Below are 19,131 nucleotides of genomic sequence, written 5' to 3' on the forward strand. Positions count from 1 at the left end.
GGTGGACAGCCGCCAGTGCGCGTACCCTGGTAGAAATTTATGTTTAGAATACTAAAATACATGCTGCGTCGCCGAGCAGCACATCCGGTGTGCAACCCCCTTTATCCAGCATATGTTTTGCACACCGGATGCCTTTCCAGCTGCAACCCAGCACTGGGAAACACCCATACACTCCCACATTCACACTCATACACTACAGCCAATTTAGTTTATTCAATTCACCTACAGCGCTCATCTTTGGACTGTGTGGGGAAACTGGAGAATGCGAAGGAATCCCACGCCAACACAGGGAGAACAAACTCCACACAGAAATGCTAACTGACTCAGCCGGGACTCGAACCAGCTACCTTCTTGCTGTGAGGCGACAGTGCTAACCACTGAGCCACCGTGTCACCCCTTCTAAAAGTACTTTTTTCATAATTAATTGAACAAATTTGCCTCTTTTCTGACAATATGTAAAATAGTTACGTTTCCTCGTGATCAGTAACTATATTTAAAGCTCACACATTTGATAAGTTCTGTCATTCCCTGGGAATCGAACTCATGACCTTGACGGTTTTTTGTTATGTACTTTTCAATGACTGCAAGGGAGATGATTGACAGAAACTGAATGTTTTGTAGTAGTTCTGCAAACCAAATCCTCTACCCAACTCTACTTTTGCAGGATCTCCCATGCGACAAAACGGCGTGGCAGTCTGTTGAGGGCTGGATTCAGCCCGGCACTGGCTGTGTGCGGTATCGTAAAGACATTAATCACCCTAGCCAAAAGATCCACTGACAGCACCCAGACCGGCTGACTTCCAGCCATATTGGCCCGTTTCTTATGTTAATCTAAAGATGGGGCCCTCTAAAAACCAGGTCTATTTGTCCCATTCTCTTCCACACAGAAGGCACTTGACATTTCTATTGCTTGCCTTTTTTTCCTTAACTATCATAGTTGGAGCTGCTGCCCATCCATCCATCCCTGCCCTCCAACACAAACACGGCCACCACCGCTCACTGCACACTCACTGCGACCAACGGCCCGTCCCTAAATGGTCAATGACTTTTAAATAGCAGGCAATAGAGTGTACGTGAATGGCAAATCAGCTAATTTGACTCTGTCATTCACTCATTCGAGTCCATCGCCTTGAAAACGGCTTTCATTTAAAGCCTGAAGCAATCTTCCAGATGATTGAGGGCTGTTATTATCAGCCTCAAACAATTAATGTCACATTACTTTACATGCATTATCCCCTTCATTAAGCACTTTACTTAGGGAGCAAATGGTACTTTTAAAAGCCATATATACATGAGCGGAGAGAAAGAGAATGAAAGTCGGAGAGAGTGGGAGAGAGTGAGAGAGAGAGACAAAGATACACACACACACACACACACACACACACACACTCATGCACTGGCCACCCAGGTGTATAGTGCTCATTATGAAACCTAAAATGATTTCCTTTCCAAGAAATGAACTGGGAAAATATTGAAGCACTACTACAAGAATTAACATCACAAAACCCTTTTAGTCCTCTCAGGCTTCATGGTAGAGAAGTCAATGTGATCAAATGTTATTTAGAAGATCCTGGCCTCATAATGAAGAGCAACAAAAGACGGTAAAACACATATTAACATGAAGCCAGTTCAGGGAATAATTACAAGCTTTCTTAGTGCTTGACAAAGCCAGCCTACTGAAATTACCATTTAAACCTCTTCTTCTTCTTCTTCTAAGATTAAATACCCTAGCAATAGCAAAAACCCAGAGCAACCTAGCAAACACCAAGTTTACCCTTGCAATCATCTAACAACTACATAGAGTATCCTAGTGACTGCCTATCAACTAGCCAGAACATCCATCCATTGCTCCATCCATCCATCTATGTGCAGATTAGCTCTCATTAAGTGAAGCATTGCAACACCAGAAGGTGTCAGACTCTTTATCAACTCTCCATGTTTCTGGAATTTTTTTACAATTCTTATTGTGCGTCATGCAGATGAGTGGGCTTTACAAACCACCTGTAGGTGACACTCATTTTTGCTCCATATGTAACAAACACCTTCTTTTATCTCTCCTCTTTCAAAAAAAAAAGTTGACTTGTAGACTTACTTAGACTTGGATTTATTCATCCATCCATCCATCCATCCATCCATCCATCCATCCATCCATCCATCCATCCATCCATCCATCCATCCATCCAACCCCCAATTCATTCATCCATCCATCCTATCCATCCATCCTATTCATCCATTCACCCATCCACCTTGTTTATCCATCCATCCATCTATTCACCCGTGCACCCTATTTATCCACCCTATCATCCATCTATTCATCCACCCAATTCATTCATCTATTCATCCACCCATCCACCCTATTCATCCACCCATCCATCCATCCATCCATCCAACCTATCATCTATCCATTCATCCATTTATCCATCCATCCATGCACCACATCTAACTATCCATCTATCCATGCAATCTATCCATGCATTCATCCATCCATCCATCCATCCATGCATCCAATCTATCCGTACATCCATCCATCTGTCCACCCTATTCATTTAATGCATTCACCCAATCAATTCATCAAACCCATCCAACCGTCCGTCCGACCGTCCATCCATCCATCCATCCATCCATCCATCCATCCATCTATTCTATTCATCCATACATCCATCCATTCATCCATTCATCTTTCTACCCATCCACCCCATCCATCCAACCCATAGGGTGGATTGGTGGACGAGTGGATGGATGGACGAATGGATTGGGTGGATGGATGGATGGATGGAAGAATGGATGGATGGATGGATGGGGTATCCATCCATCCATCCATCCATCCATCCATCCATCCATCCATCCATCCATCCATCCATCCATCCATCCATCCATCCATCTATCCATCCATCCATCCATCCATCCATCCATCCATCCATTCTTCCATCCATCCATCCATCCACCCAATCCATTCGTCCATCCATCCACTCGTCCACCATACCACCCTATTCATCATCCATCCATCCATTCATCCACTCAGCCACCCATCAACCCTATTTATTCATCTAATCTATCCATCCATCCATTCATCCATCCACTCAGCCACCCATCAACCCTATTTATTCACCCAATCTGTCCATCCATCCATTCATCCATCCATCCATCCATTAACCCAATTTGACAAAAACACAACAAAGTTGCCAAAACCTGACCTACAAAATAAATTAAAAACCTAAAACCAAACAAAACATTTAAGACATTGTCTTATGGATGATATAAAAATAAATAAGACACTCAGGTTTGATTTTTGACGAGTGATGGGGATTCATAAGATGATCAATATCAGCTTGGGTAAATTTATGAGGTTTCACTCACACGTTCTAGTCAAGCTGGTTACCCACTGTGTGAGCAGAATGATAGTAAAACACGACAGAGCTCAATCAAGAAAATGATTGGACGATATTGTAAGTTAATCTAACTTTTCATCTCTCTTAAAAAAACTTAATTCAAAAACAAATTCAGTAGCTGCTGGCCCACCAAATTGAAAGTGTAATGATCCAGGGCAGATCTGATGAAAATGGACTGAAAATGGCAACATCAATATTTCTATAACAGAATCTCAGTTGGCGGAGCGGTGGGTTCAGAATACAAGATAGACCCTTCAACACCTTTATACTCATCATAGAGCTAGCAGATAATATCTTAACCCACCTCTTCATTCACTCTTAGCATTGGCTAATGAATCCCTGCGCATATTAAAATTACTGAACAATAACAACAACGAAAACGTGCCAAAGATGCAATGTGCCAAATCGTGGATGGAAGTGTTAACAGAATTCTTCAGCGTTAAAAATGAATTCAAACGCTTCCAGGTGTCAGCAAAACAATCATAGTTATCCCATGAAGGAATTGGCACAGTACCTCTGAATAGCAGAAAAAATTCAGGCTTGTTATTATGCCTCAATTTAATTGACTTGTATCAGATTATATTACATTGTATTGCAAGTATGTGCCAGAAAAAAAAGCATATTTAGCTTTGAAATTCATTTCAGTTTGTAAAAGCGAGCAAATGTCGCTTTTACAAATGGAGTCGTATGAAATTTGCTGGCCCCTATGTTTGCAATCTGCTCACTGTTGCATTATTTTTTGGTGAAGAAAAGGTAACAGTTTAGTTTAAAGACGAATTGTGACTTGCAATTGACTTATTACCTGTATATTATTAAGATATTAGCTGTTTATTAGTACTTATGAAGTACATATTCTGAATGATCTTCAGTCCTATCTAATACCTAAACCCATTAATGTCCTTAATAACTATTAATAAACAGCAGCAAATTAGGAGTCTACAGAGGAAAAAGTTATAGTTAATGGTTTATAAACAGTGAGAATTGCATCTTAAAATAAAGTGTGATCAATGAGTACAGTACAATAACTGTGGACCAAGTGTTTTCCCGTGGGCTATATTAAATGTAATGTTCATTGTTTGTTCATGTTACTAAATACATGTCTGGCATTAACTAATATATCCTTAATGAAATGCCAACCAAGGCTCATTCTGAATACGTACCCCATATACATTTCTGGTAAGCACCAAATATGTCTCAGGAGGTAAATTTTTTGCAGTTTTTGTTTTCGTCAATCGACCAGAGGCCACTGTGCACGCTTTTTGAGATCTTAAATTTCTCTTGCGAGTGCTTTTCGTGCCATTCATCTCACGTAAACGCACCAGAGGTCCCTATTGACTTTTGACTGACCAATCGACTGACCCGCCTTCCTCCTTCCCTAAACCCAACTGATAGTGTTTTCAAAAGCAATGCAGAAAAAGAAAAGCATTGCAGCCTGATTTTTTTTACCATGCTTTTAGATTTTACCACAATTTTACTATGTTATTTACTTGTTTATTGAGTTTTTTGGCTTTTGTTTTTGTCTGACCTGCTTTCTGGAACCGTTCTTCACCAGAATCAAACCCCATCATTGCAGTCAACTCAGCTCCACGTTACAAGTCCACCAACGTATGCGATAAGCCACTGGACAAACTGGTAACAGTGGGAAAGCATTCCATACGGAGGTAAGCGGTCAACTGTTAAGCGCGAAAAGGCACAGCATCGTACCGCCCCGTAGTGTTTATTTTAAAGATGAAATGCAGCCATGCAAACCTCTGGCTACATAATTTGCGATCTCCAGAAATATATATAGGGCTACGTTGTCAGAATGAGCCGATGTTGCAAAATGCTCTACTCCTAAAGAGTTCAAACAACAGAAAAAAACATATTATTTACATTAGCTTTTGATCTTACAGGAATGTGTTTTAATACTGAAACAGGCTGTTATGCCTGTTTCACATTGCAAGCGCAAGCAGAGCGTCAGCAGCGCATGCGCAGCACATATGGAGAGCAAGAAGCTCATCGCAAGCTGCAGCACAGATCAATTTATTTCTGTCTATTCTATCTAGTTACTTATCTATCTATATATACACTTTTTAAAACTTTTCATCTGCACCAAGGTTCGCGGCAACTTCCTCCTATGTTGTTTCCTTAACCTGCAAGTCTTTATTTTACAAATGATACAGTTGAAGTCAGAATTATTAGCCCCCCTGTTTATTTTTCCCTCAATTTCTGTTTAATGCTTTTTTCATCACATTTCTAAATACAATAGTTTTAATAACTAATTTATAATAACTAATTTTATTTATTTTTGCCAGGATGACAGTAAATAATATTTGACTGGATATTTTTCAAGATACTTCTATACAGCTTAAAGTGACATTTAAAGGCTTAACTAGGTTAATTAGGTTAACTAGGCAGGTTAAGGTAATTAGGCAAGTTGTTGTATATGATTTGTTTTTTCTGTAGACTATAGAAAAAAAAAATAGCTTAAAGAGGCTAATAATTTTGACCTTAAAATGGCTTAAAAAAATTAAAAACTGCTTTTATTCTAGCCGAAATAAAACAAATAAGACTTTCTCCAGAAGAAAAAATATTTTCAGACATACTGTGCACATTTCCTTGCTCTGTTAAACATCATTTAAGAAATATTTACAAAAGAAAATGAATTCAAAAGGGGGCTAATAATTCTGACTTCAACTGTATATATCATAAAGAGCTGTATATGCTTCTCACGCTTCTCACGGTCATTCATGTCTTTTCAGGCGCACTAGGTCAGAGGACAATCGTCTGTGATAACATGTCATTTAGTTTTTGGTTGTCAGGAATGGATGATGTAGGCCTATAGTTATAATAATATTTAAACAATATAGTTGTAATGATATTTATAAATGATCAAACTAGTGTGCAACTTAAGCAAAAGTAATACTAAAATTGTTTTAAATTTGGTTAAGTTCCTTTGATTGAATATATAAAAATCAAAGGATCTTATTGATGCATTTATTGGGTAAAATTGCTCCTTTTTACTGTCATTTAATGTGTTATTGGTCAATCTCAATGCTCTTTCACTTTAAATGAGCATGAGCAGCCCAGCAAAAATAGACCCAGCAGCAAAACTATGGCAGCACTGCTGCTTCAGCGACACTCACGCCTTGCGATGCGTCTGCGTGCAATATGAAAGCTCTAATCTGTTAACATGAATGTGGAAAAAACACGCTTTGCTTATGCTTGCGGTGTAAAACAGGCTTTACCGATCGTCCTGTTGACTCTGAAGTTTGATTTTTGGCTTTTGTGGAATGTTATTAGTTTTAGGTACTAATACTTTTTAAATAAATTGAACAATAAACATTATTGTGAAGTGTTATCAATATTTGCTAGAAATTGCTCATTTTTTTCAAGTCATTTTTGCTCAATTGCTCAAGTCATTTTTTTTTACAAATAATTATAAAAATCAAGCAAGTACATTGATGAAAATAGTTCATTGAAACTTATTGCAAAATTTATATAAGCTGAAATTATACAAATTAACTTGTACATCACTATATTTGATTGTTTCTTTAAATTCATTAATTTTCTTTCAGCTTAGTCTCTATCTAAGGGGTCGCCACAGCGAAATGAACCGCTAACTACACTAGCATATGTTTTACGCAGTGGATGCCCTTCCAACCACAACCCAGTACAGGGAAACAACCATACACACTCACATTCACACACACTCATACACTACATCCAATTTAGTTTACTCAATTCACCTCTAGCACATGTCTTTGGACTGTGGGGGAAACCGGAGAACCTGGAGGAAGCCTACGCAAACACGGGGAGAACATGCAGACTACACACAGAAATGCCAAATGGCCCACCCGGGACTCGAACCAGCGACCTTTTTGCTGTAAGGCGACAGTGCCACCATTTCAGTGTGAAACTTGCATTAAACAAGACATTTTTAAATTGTAACTCATAAACCAATAATCATTTTAACATATTTTTTTACAGTGTACACTAAATTATAAATTATTATTATGAATTATAAAATTAGCAAATCCTTAATAAGAATTTTTTCACAGTGAATGTAAGAAAACCTGAACAAGGCTTTGTAAAATATGTAAATAAGACTTGAGGAGAGCCCTGAGTGAAGACGCTCGCTGTTCAGGAATGTCTACAGTAAACCCTCCCAATCGCAGGATTTGGCCAGAGTGTATAATCTGTCCTTTAAAGCCTGCTGCGTTTCCCTCATCGCGACTTTAACATTTTTGTCCTCAAACCGAGCTCAGTCTGAAGTTAATCCAGTGGACACTTTACAGATATTATAGCGTGGTTCCCCGTTTCCCTCTCTCTCTCCCATGGTGTCTATTTACCTACAATAGGACATAATTCAGGGCCTGTGGCTCACCGATGAAAAGATCAGTGCCACCGGACAGTGCCATCACATCGCACAATAGTGTGTGTCGCTCACGATCTAACTTAAACCTCTTACTGTTGAGTTTCTGATGGTTAAGATCTCTTTCTCTGTTTCTCTTAACAGGAACAGCAGAGAGAAAGAGAGCCATACGAGGAGAGAAAGTTGGCAAACTCCCATTTCAGCCAAATTCTCCATTCACCAACTGTTTGCCATTTCAAGGTCCTTTTTGCATTTCAGCTGAAAGGACTCCAGCGTCGCAGAGACTTAATGGATGGCCTGACAAATAAAAAATCTCTGCATACCAACGGTCACGTTTTATTTTTGACTGTTTGTCTTTGAGCAGCGAGCGTGCATTGCGTAAAATGTTTTTTACGAGAGGATTTAAATAAATTTAAAACACCGGCAGGTCAAAAATACAGGGGATTTTGTGAGTACTCCAGTGGAGGGCTTTTTGTGCTTTGCATACCTCCATTTCATGCTTTACTCATTTATAAATTTCAGATCAAGAGAGGCAAGGCACAAGATGTATGAATTTGCAGGAATTTCATAAATGGAATGAATGAGTTTAATGAATAAGTGGATTATTTGAAACCATTCAAAGCTGGAATACCTGCATGCATTGTTGAAAAGCTGTATATTGTCATGCTTAATGAGTCATATTGAATAAAGCATAATTCCCTGACATCTTTGAGCAGTTGAAAACACTGGCTTCCACCAGTCCATATCAATGTCTTACAGGTTTAATTAGCCAGAGAATGCCTGCATTCAAGCCCTCCAGGTGAGTCATTACTCCGGTGGCAGCAGCGCTTTCCTTTTCTGACAGTTATCTCAACATTTACGACCTGAGAGAGATGCCTCTATACACTCAAAAAGGGCAGGGTTTTCACAGCAATGCCACTGAAGTATTGTTGGTTCTCCTTTCAGTCCTTATTTATTAATTTTTATTAGTAGGAAGAATATTTAAAAAAGGAACGTTCGCCATTAAATCTAATTCCAATCATAATTTACTCACCCTTTTGTTTTTCTAATGCTTTTAATTTTCAGGCAACAAAAGGAGAAAAAAAAAGTCTTTTTCATCCATTTAATAGTGCATGTTGACCAGCATTAAAGGGTTAATTCAACCAAAATATGAAAATTCTGCTTTTAATTACTCACCCACATGTGAGTAATTTTATTTCAACCCCCAGAGAGCCTTTTTCGTCTTCAGAACCCAAATGAAGATATTTGTCAGCGACTCGGTCCCAGTCATTCCCCTCGCTGGCCAGCAGAGGCCGCCATCTCCGGACTTCTAGAATTACATCATCCATTTACACTGATCGTGCACACCTGAATCACATCCCAGCTAACGACCCACGTACCCTTTATAAGCCGCACTCAAACACTCAGTCAGTGCGAAGTCTTGTTCAGCCCTGGCCAGCATTACTGAGCGTTATATCCTGCCTGATCTCCTGTGTACTACTCCAGCCCGTTTCTGACTCTGCTTTGCCTTCTGCCTGCCCACGACCCAAGCTTGATACACGGACTCTGATACTCGCTGCCTGCCCTCGACCCAAGCCTGATACACGGACTCTGAATCACGCCGCCTGCCTTTGACCCATGCCTGGTAAATCACTCTGTGTCTGTCTGCCGCCAGCCTTAAGAACATTACTACTACTGTTGATGTGTGTTTGCACCTTTGTGCATATTGTGTGTTTGAGCAAGAGTGTGATTAATAAATACTGCATAATGGATCCCTCCGTGTCAGTCTCCTCGTTACAATATTTTACATTAAATTTGAGAGCTGCCTCATCTTCCATAGACAGTAATGGTCCAGAAAAATACCAATATGGGGGTGGGGTACACAGCATTATACTATACTATACTATAAACACAGGCTCATTGTGCAAAGGTACCTCGTATACATTTCTGGAGAGCGCAAATTCTGTAGCCAGAGGTACGTATAGCTGCATTTCATTTTTAAAATGAACGCTACGGGGTGTTATGACACCGCAGATGGCTTCTGTTTATTTTTGGGCTACCAGCTGACCACTTTCCTCCCTGTGGACAGCTTTTCTGCTGTTACCAGTTTGCCCAGTGGCTCACCACGTACATTGGCGGACTTGAGACACAGAGAGGAGTTGACCACGACAACAGGGTCCGGCCTTTTCGCGGTCTAACAATTTCAGTTTTTTTTCCCCGTGTACTTTGACTTTTTTCCACAGCACATTGTGTTCTGCGCTCTGATTGGCTGTAGACCACTGCCAATAAGTCTCCTCCATGCCATGTCTCCTGTACATTATAGAATGCATCCAGCTTTCCAAATTTACATAAATCTCTGATCGCTAGCAGTGTGACTCTGAAGTGCTGGACTGTATGGTTGCAAGTTTTCTCCCCACAATGTCGACGAAACATTCTGCACCGTCAAAGGCACTTGCGGTAGCACACAAAAGGCAGAGGAAGATGCTAACTATCGCACAAAAAGTTGAACTTCTGGACATGCTAAAGAGAGGTGAAAGTTATGCAGCTGTAGGACACAATTACGGAATAAATAAATGAAGATCCAACAGTTTTAATCTTTAGTTTCATTCTAAATTACTGAAATTAATTTTCTACGAAGGTTTGGACTTTGAGTGTTTAAATGAGGGAGAAAAGTGTGAAAATGTTAATGCCTGCCTGAGAAAAGTGTATAAAGTGTGTAGTGAGGGGTTTTACAACCTTAAAACATCTATAATAATTATAAAAAACAGAGCGGACTACTTCACAGATTTTGCCTATTGCGGGTTAATTTTAGAACATAACTCCCGCGAATAACTTGGGACCACTGTACTTTACACTTCTCTACGCTACTATACTGACAATAGTCCCCAGCTAAGTAACTTCTGTGGCCGCTGTAAAAGCAGGTGTTCTTGTTGGTTATATTGATAGAAGACAGATGATTTTCAGGTGCTATATCATAACGTCTGCTGCAGCTATGGTATCCCAGATTTTTTTTTGAGTGAGATGCTATTGGTCTAATCTAATTCAATTATCTACAGCAGTGTTTCTCAAATGGTGGGTCGCGGAGTGTGTGGTCGGAAAAAAAAAAACAACAAAAGTAAAATGTTTTACTTATTTTGCTTATAACGGACTTTTCTTTTGAAATGCATGCGGGACAACCCTACTGTTTGACATGTAACATTTCATTCAATTATTGCAACAAATATGTCGAAGCCCTAGTACGACCCCGATATATATATATATATATATATGTCAGTGTCATATGTAGTGAGGTGCACTCATAAGAGAGCATGAAACCTTCTAGAAAACATGTTTAATTAACAGTTTATTATTAAAAGTATTTGTCGTATTTACTGTGCAATATTTCTATAATTTGATCCATTTTGTTAAATGACAGCAATAAAATAGTGTTTATTTGTAAGTCTTGGTGAATTTCTTATGATGTATCTGTCACTACTTGCTTATGTTAACAAATAAATACAGATTAAGTATAATTCCTAAAATTGTATTATAGTGCCTAAAAATTTGGGTCGCGGCTTGATGACCTTGTAAAAATGTAGGTCCCATGGTTAAACCAGTTAAGAACCCCTGATCTACAGCATGCTAAGCTAATCTAAAAGTGCTCCTGCCAGAACTGGAGAACAACTGAATGGATTCAAAAATGGTAAAACTCAACTGTTTAACTCCAGGGGACTTGTAAAATGATTCTATTTAAAAAAAAAAAAAATGTTTCCTTTATCAGCAAAATTTCACTATCTTTTAATCTTTATCATGTAATTCATGAGAAAATGTGATTGGCCTTTCAATGTTTTACGCTATTAGAAGCAGGCATGGTACGATAACCGTTTTCAAGGTATATCGTGGTTTGAAAAAGTCAAAGTTTTAAAACTGCCAAAATTTTCTGCTATACCGTTCCTACGGTATATGTAATGTTTTTTTATGTTTAGTTTTTTAGGACAACAGTTTCTCTTGCAGAAAAAATATCCAAGATGCCGTTTTAAATTGTAATGAAATCTGTGTTTTGGAACCTAAGGAAGACATCAGAAGTCTATGATTTATTTGAATTACTTAGCCTGACATGTTTACTGCTCTAAAATATTTGAAATGTTTCTCAGAATAAAATATATTGTGTTTAAAGGAGAAAAAACTTTTTATTTTCACCCAGACATTTAAAAAAAGAACATACTTTAGAGCAGTATTCAATATCGTAAAACAATGAAACCGTGATATATATATATATATATATATATATATATATATATATATATATATATATATATATATATATATATATATATATATATATATTTATTTATTTATTTATTTAGATTTATTTTTGGCCTTTTTGCCTTTATTATTTGATTGGATAGATTTTAGACAGGAAGCAAAGTGGGAGAGAGAGACAGGGGGAAGGGTAGGGAAATGTCGTCGAGCCGGGATTCGAACTCGCGACGCCCTGACGTGCTATTGCACCTTATGTTGGCGCGCTAACCACGAGGCTTTTGCGCTGACGAAACTGTTATAATTTTATCCAAGGTTATCATACTGTCAGAATCTTAAACCGGCCCATGCCTAATTAGCAGACTTGAGTCAAAAGGCTTGAGAAACATTGCAATATCAATGATATTTATACCCTAAATAATGCATTAGGCTGAAACAAGTCTGCATTAACAGTAAGAAGCTTGAAATTGATTACGATTTAATCAATCAACTGATTACGCACATCAACAGGTAACTCATTACGTTATAATTTCTATTTCTGGAAAAGGGAATTCACGTTCGTTCACCAACACAATGCCCTTCTCAGCGTGTCTGATAGGTGATCCTCATGGAGGAAGCCTGACTTGCACCTTAACGGCCCGAAATCCAACCCCTAGAAACGAAGTGAATGAGCTCAATGCATCTCCTTCCCTGACCCCTTGGAGTGACAGAGGTGACCCAAGACCTGCCCTGGTCACACACCTGGCCTGTAGGTCCAGATGGCACTGATTGGAGCGATAAGACAGATAAGAGACGCATTCTTACAGTAGTGGCATGCGTGTGTGTGTGAGGGGAATATCGCATTACCGTCTCTTGCATGGCGATGACTTATCTAAATAGTGAGAGTGAGGTGTAGTAGTTAACAGAATGTGAGTTTTAGGGTGCACAAGTGGTCAGAGGCTGTGATGGGATAAAAATCAATTTTGTTTTTTCAAGAAATTGATCAATTCTGGTCTGGTTTCCTAATGGCTACAATAATAATAATATTTACATCAATTCCATTTCTAAATATTGCTGAAAATACAATATTTGTTTAGATTTTTTAAAGGATCTTTAGTATTTTGAGAATTGAAGTACAATGGTTGCATTTTTGTGCTTGTCTGTTTTGGATTAAGTGTAAAAAAGGCACCTGTCAGGTAAATCAGGGTATTTTCTGTCCATCCGATTGCTGTTTTATCTGTTTTTTAAAAATTTTTTATTGCCTTGGTTAAATAATTACTCAAAATATATCTTTTTCAATTTTGCCAGAAACTTAAGTTTGTTTGTGTTTGTTTTAGCATTTTAAAACAAACCTTTTAAACAAAATGACAGATGTGATTTATGTTCAAGAGTTCTAATATACAGTGCTCAGCATAATTGAACACAACCCATTTTGAAAATGAATATTTTTATCCATTTCTCAGTAAATATAGGCAATGCATTTCGGTGCATTTAAATGAATCAGACTTATTTAAGAGATATAATTATTAAAATAATATTTTAGTCACCAAACATCTTTGGAAATTGAAAGATAATAGAATTAAATTCAAGCAAAAAAATAAAAAATTACAACCTGAAAAATTTCAAATAATCTTTTACATTTTTTTGCTTCTCTTGATTTTTCATCTTTTTAAAATTTGTATTTAACATTTTTCTATAACATATACCTTTGGGTGTACTAGTGTTTGGACCTTTATCACAGGTTATTTCATTAGATGAGCTCCAGATCTGGCTTCAGTACTAACTAGTATAATGTATATGCACAAATATAATATTGTATAGCTTCACTGTAAAAAAAAAAAAAAAGTTGACAACTCAAAATTATAAGGCAACTAGCTACAAAGCGTTTTTGAGTTGACACATCTTTCAACCCAAGTACTGCTATTGACTCAATTTAAGTTGAGTAAACTCAAAAAATGTTGGCTTAAAATTTCAAGTTGAATCAACTTTATTTTTAAGGTGTTCCCATTAAAATATGAAGATCGATTTGTGAGGGGTGTACTTTTACATGCTGAGCACTGCACTCTGTGTATATACAGGTTAGAGTAATTAGGCAAGTTGTTATATAACAATGGTTTGTTCTGTAGACTATCAAAAAATACATATAGCTTAAAGGGGCTAATAATTTTGACCTTTAAATGGTTCTTAATAAATTAAAAACTGTTTTTATTCTATCCTAAACAAAACAAATAAGTATTTCTTCAGAAGATAAAATATTAACAGACATACTGTGAACATTTTCTTGCCCTGTTAAACATCATTTGGGAAATATTTAAAAAAGAAAATGTGGGGGGGTGGGGTGTGCTAATAATTCTGACTTCAACTGCATATATCAGTGCAGGTAAAATATTGATCTGGGTCAATGTGACAAGTGTCTTAGCAGGGTCTATTGTTATTTATTTTTGTATATGTTGCATAATCACAATAATTGCACCAAGTGCACTGTATATTTAAAAGTTACAGTTGGTTAAAACCATGACATGGAAATCAGATTGAGTGATTTGTCTCATTACAACTTTTTTCCTGAGATTAATTTTACTTCTGACTGCCAAATAGCAAAAATTTAAATAAGCGAGAGTAATGGTGAGAGCAATAAGTGATTTAAAACTGATAAAAGAGATTGGATGTTTTAGGTTACATGAATGTTAGGTTAATCAAATCGAAGTAACAAATCAGAAGACATGGGTGGAAATATTAGCTGAGGGTAAAAGTCACCTATTTGTACCATTAACAACCAAATCTATAGCAAGATTGCCTCACAGCAAGAAGATCGCTGGTTCAAGCCTCGGCTGGGTCAGTTGACATTTCTGTGTAGAGTTTGCAAGTTCTTCCTGTGTTCTTGTGGGTTTCTCTGGGTGCTCTGGTTTCCTCCACAAGTCCAAAGATATGCTATAGGTGAATTGAATAAGCAAAATTGTCAGTAGTGTATGTAATAGCATCTGGCTAAAATCGGGACCACCAATAAAAAAAAATAAAAATAGTCTTTGGGCTAATTTAGCAACATTTACGTTCTTGAGGAACTTTGATTAATATACACTGTCCCTTGTTCGACCAGCGGAGGCCAAGCTGGAGCTAGTCTGCTGGTCCCCCAGGCTCTGCAACGGCTGGGGAAATTCCAAATTGAACCAAAACAACTCATATCAATTGGCTTAAGATTGGCAATGAAAATTTGCAGATTGCAGCCAGCAGAACCTGGAAACTTAAAAAAAAAAAAACACTGTCCTCTTGACTCTTTTAACAACATTTTTCGTAAGCATGCATAAAATCTAGCCTGAAACAAATTTGTACGAATTCGAGGTCAGTCATAAAAAAATGTACAATTTTTAAAAGCAGGCATGGCACCCAACCACGCCCGTAAACTTAACTGTCATTGGGGGATGATCATATCGATATAATTGTATGAATAAGATTGTATTATTTAATTCGAATTAGTCACTAAATCAAAAACCTACGAAATGCCATGAGATAACATTGTAAAATCTTGTTCACATGATTATAAAGGTTTATTAAAAGTCTTATAAACACACAATCAAGTAAAGTATTCCCGTTTATTCAACTCAGTTGTGTGTGCATAAGTTCTGTATGCGTATTTTCAAAATGTATACACATCTTGGCAATTCAATTGAGTATTCTTTATAATGCCCACTACAAATAGGTGGCTGAAACATAGCCGGTGACCTCTCTGAAATGAGAAGTGACCCTTTTGACTACATGATCCTAAGAAAACATGTAGCGCTTTACACTAGACTAAGAAGCGAGTTTTGTAAACCCTCAAATTCAGAAGTGAGCGAAATAGCTGCACGGCATTAGAAGCACAATTCCAAGATGAACCCAACAATGGCGACGCCGGGCTGCAGAGTCATTTGGTAAATTATCAAATCTTCCTAAAGAGAGAAACGTCCCAAAAGCGATATTTCCTTTCAGAACAAAAACCCACGTCTCACTTGCATTCACTAAGTGAAATCTGTCTTCAAAAGGCAAGAGGCCATCGGAGACAAATTGCCTTCATTCTTGCTAAAGGAAAGCATTACAAAAGGAGCCAAATGAAAACAAAATTACTTGAGGTAGGTATCTGGCTGAAATGACAACACATAAAAGCTCGCTGGAAGAAAAGAAAGAAAACAGTTTCCGTTCTTGTAAGAAATCGTCAATTGGATCTCCGGAGGGTACTCTTCTGTCTTATTACCTTCCCCCTTAGCTTTTATTCATCTATGTATCTGTATTTTAAATGACTCAATTACCCAGGACCCTGTGGTGAAAATTACATATGTTTCCCCCATGTTTCCTTTTTGGGGCTGGGGCACAGGAGACCTCGGTGTGCCCGAATCCCTCCCCCCCCACTTGCACTCTCTCTACGGATCGCCTTTCTTCATGGCTCTATTCTCCTCCTCCATCTGTTGCAAAATGCACAAATATCGTATAAGCGCTAATCCACTGTGAGAAAAACAAAACAAAAAAACAAAACATAAAGCACTTTTAAAGCAAGATTGTGAACGTAACTAAAATGCCTAAAAATGAGTGTAAAGAAATACTATGGTAAAAAAGTTGGTTATTAATTGAAAGGGACATTTCAAAATGACAAATTTCGAAATGAAAAGACAAAAAATATAAATAATTTAATAATTAAACATAACTATAATGCTAAAAAAAGTGTAAAAATGCAATGGTAAATAAAAGTTGGTTAACAGCAAGTACCCCTATATCATACAATTTTTTGTGTTACACATTTCGAAACTACATACTTTTAAATGTGAAAAGACATCAATTAAAAATATATATAATATAATCCGACATTGACGGTTTAAATAACTGTTCTTTCAAGAGTTCACACTTAGCTGACGATTGATTATAAAGCATGTTTGGCATGCTGTACCGGGAGAAAGCCCTGAGCTCAAAAGATCCTCAAGAGGATCTTATTTGCAGGGCGAGAGGGGAGTTTGAGCATAGGTCTCAAAAACTCCTCTGCTTATTTATGCCTAAAGACAAGTTAGGGATTGCTATGGAGTGATATATTGCTTATTAAGATCTCATGTATGGTGCCAATTTGGTTTGGTCGATTCTAATTTGGTTTGGACCTATGTCGCATGTTTTTGGCCTGTGGGGAAACCCACACAAGCACAAGGAGAACTTGTAAACTCTGCACAGAGACATCGACTGGCCAGTTAGAGACTTGAACCAGTGACGTTCTTGCTGTGAGGAAACAGTGCTAACAACCGGTCCGCCATGCCTTACTATCAACAAAAAGGGAGGAGTAGGGGTGGAAGGGGGTTCTTCTAGACAATGATGACTGAGGTAAGAAACTCTGATTATTTATAGTGGGCTAGGAATCATCTGATTGGTGAATCATGCGTTAGCTAATGCAGGACGAGCTGTGGTCAATCATAAGCACGAGATCCTCACGAAAATAGTTGATAAATAAACTTCGCTTTGCATTTCTTTCTTCCATTTATGTTTATTTGGCTTCTAAAAAATACCTGTTGATACACACCGCCTGAAAATAGCCCCTAGCTAGGCAACAGGGTTGCGTAATAGCAAAGTTATTTGATTATTACACCAGAATCAGAGTATAGTTCCTATCAAGCATTCCATCGCTCCTAGTACATTATATAACTACAGAAGAGTCATGCTTTAAATAGGAAAATTAACAGGTTTTCTTTCATTTTTGAGCGGGATGCTGATGGTCTAATATGATTCAATGATTTATGCTAAGCTAATCTAAAAGCAGGTTTTGTATGTGGTCAGTCATAAGCACTTGATCCTCTCGAAATAAGTTCATAAACTTCACTTTGCATTTCTTTCTTCCATTATGTACTTTTTGGCTTTTATAAAAAATATCTGTTGATACACACTGACTGAAAATAGACCCCAGCTAGGTAATGAGGTAACTGTGCTGCGTAATAGCAAAGCTACTTGATTATTATTCCAGAATTAGATTATAGTTCTCATCAACCATTCTGTTGCTCCTAGTACACGATGTAACTACAGAAGAGTCATGCTTTAAATAGGAAAATTAACTGTTTAATTTTTGAGCTGTATGCTGATGGTGTAATGCAGGCATGTCCAAACTCGGTCCTGGAGGTTCAGTGTCCTGCAAAGTTTAGTTCCAACCCCAATCAGACACACATGGGCTAACTAATCAAGCTCTTACTAGGCTTTGTAGAAACATCCTTGCAGGTGTGTTGAGGCAAGTTGGAGCTAAAATCTGCAGGACACCGGCCCTCCAGGACCGAGTTTGGCCACCCCTGGTCTAATGTGATTCAATGATCTATGCTAAGCTAAGCTAAAAGCTAGTTTCGTAATTTGTGATTCATTTTTCTTCAATTTATGGTAGTGAATTGCATCATGGGACCTTTTTCTCTGCTCTGTTGACTTTTGATGTTGAAAATTCAACTGTACAGTTTAACAAAGTGACTTTTAATGACATTTTAGTAGTTTGAAACAATATATAAGAAATAATATATGGAGTTCTTGCATTTTATTTACATGCATTTGTGCTGTAATTTACAACAAACCCAGGCAACATTTCACTTCAAGCTAAAAATGTCAATAAAAGCCACTTTTCCAACTTTTCAACATTAGAAGTTGTTAGTAGAAAGATAAAGGTCCTATAATGCAATTCAAATTACAAAAAATGGAAAACTTTTTTTTAAGGATATTATTTCTTGAGTTGTGTATACATTTTAACCTCATGTAAAGGTTACATAAACAATACACTACATTTGAGTCCTCATCATTTATTGCGAAAGCTATAATTTCCCTCAATAATTTTGACATTGAAGAGGTATCTCAACTAACATACTGTATATAACATGCTGTAAGGTTCAGATCTCAAAACTTACTATTTCTTTCTTTCAAAAGAGCTTGTATGGAATACAATAAGGCATTCTCATTATGATATACAGTAACAGTGTGTCGAAGACTGATCAATGCCTTTATCTCACTGGCTATGTTTCCTGCCAGATTTTTATCAGTGGTGGGTAGTAACAAATTATATTTACTTCATCACATGTACTTGAGTAAAATTGCTGGGTAACTTGTGCTTTTTGAATACATTTAAAGATGTGTACTTTTACTCTTACTCAAGTAAGTATTTTGAGAAAAAAAATTTCTCTTACTTTTTTTTACTACATTCGTCTGTGAAATCCAGCTGCA

At 37.5% G+C, this 19,131-nt stretch overlaps 1 protein-coding gene across 5 annotated transcripts in view; it reads right to left on the reverse strand.

Annotated features, from left to right (window-relative positions):
• LOC147844482 (uncharacterized) overlaps positions 1-19,131 on the reverse strand; it is a 107,698-nt gene that overhangs the window by 7,095 nt on the left and 81,472 nt on the right. The window contains exon 8 of one of the 5 annotated variants that reach the window (XM_087254671.1): positions 4,915-5,018. The exons of 1 other annotated variant lie outside the window; for it this stretch is intronic. The gene's annotated coding sequence lies outside the window, so the exon portion shown is untranslated. Of the gene's footprint in view, positions 1-4,914; positions 5,019-14,739; positions 14,869-15,510; positions 16,374-19,131 lie in introns of those variants that run through there. 3 more of the 5 variants (XM_087254670.1, XM_087254668.1, XM_087254669.1) reach the window with 3 other exon arrangements.

The sequence above is a fragment of the Danio rerio genome, chromosome 5 (genome assembly GCF_052040795.2).
Source record: "Danio rerio strain M-AB ecotype USA chromosome 5, GRCz13ab, whole genome shotgun sequence".
NCBI lineage: Eukaryota > Metazoa > Chordata > Actinopteri > Cypriniformes > Danionidae > Danio > Danio rerio.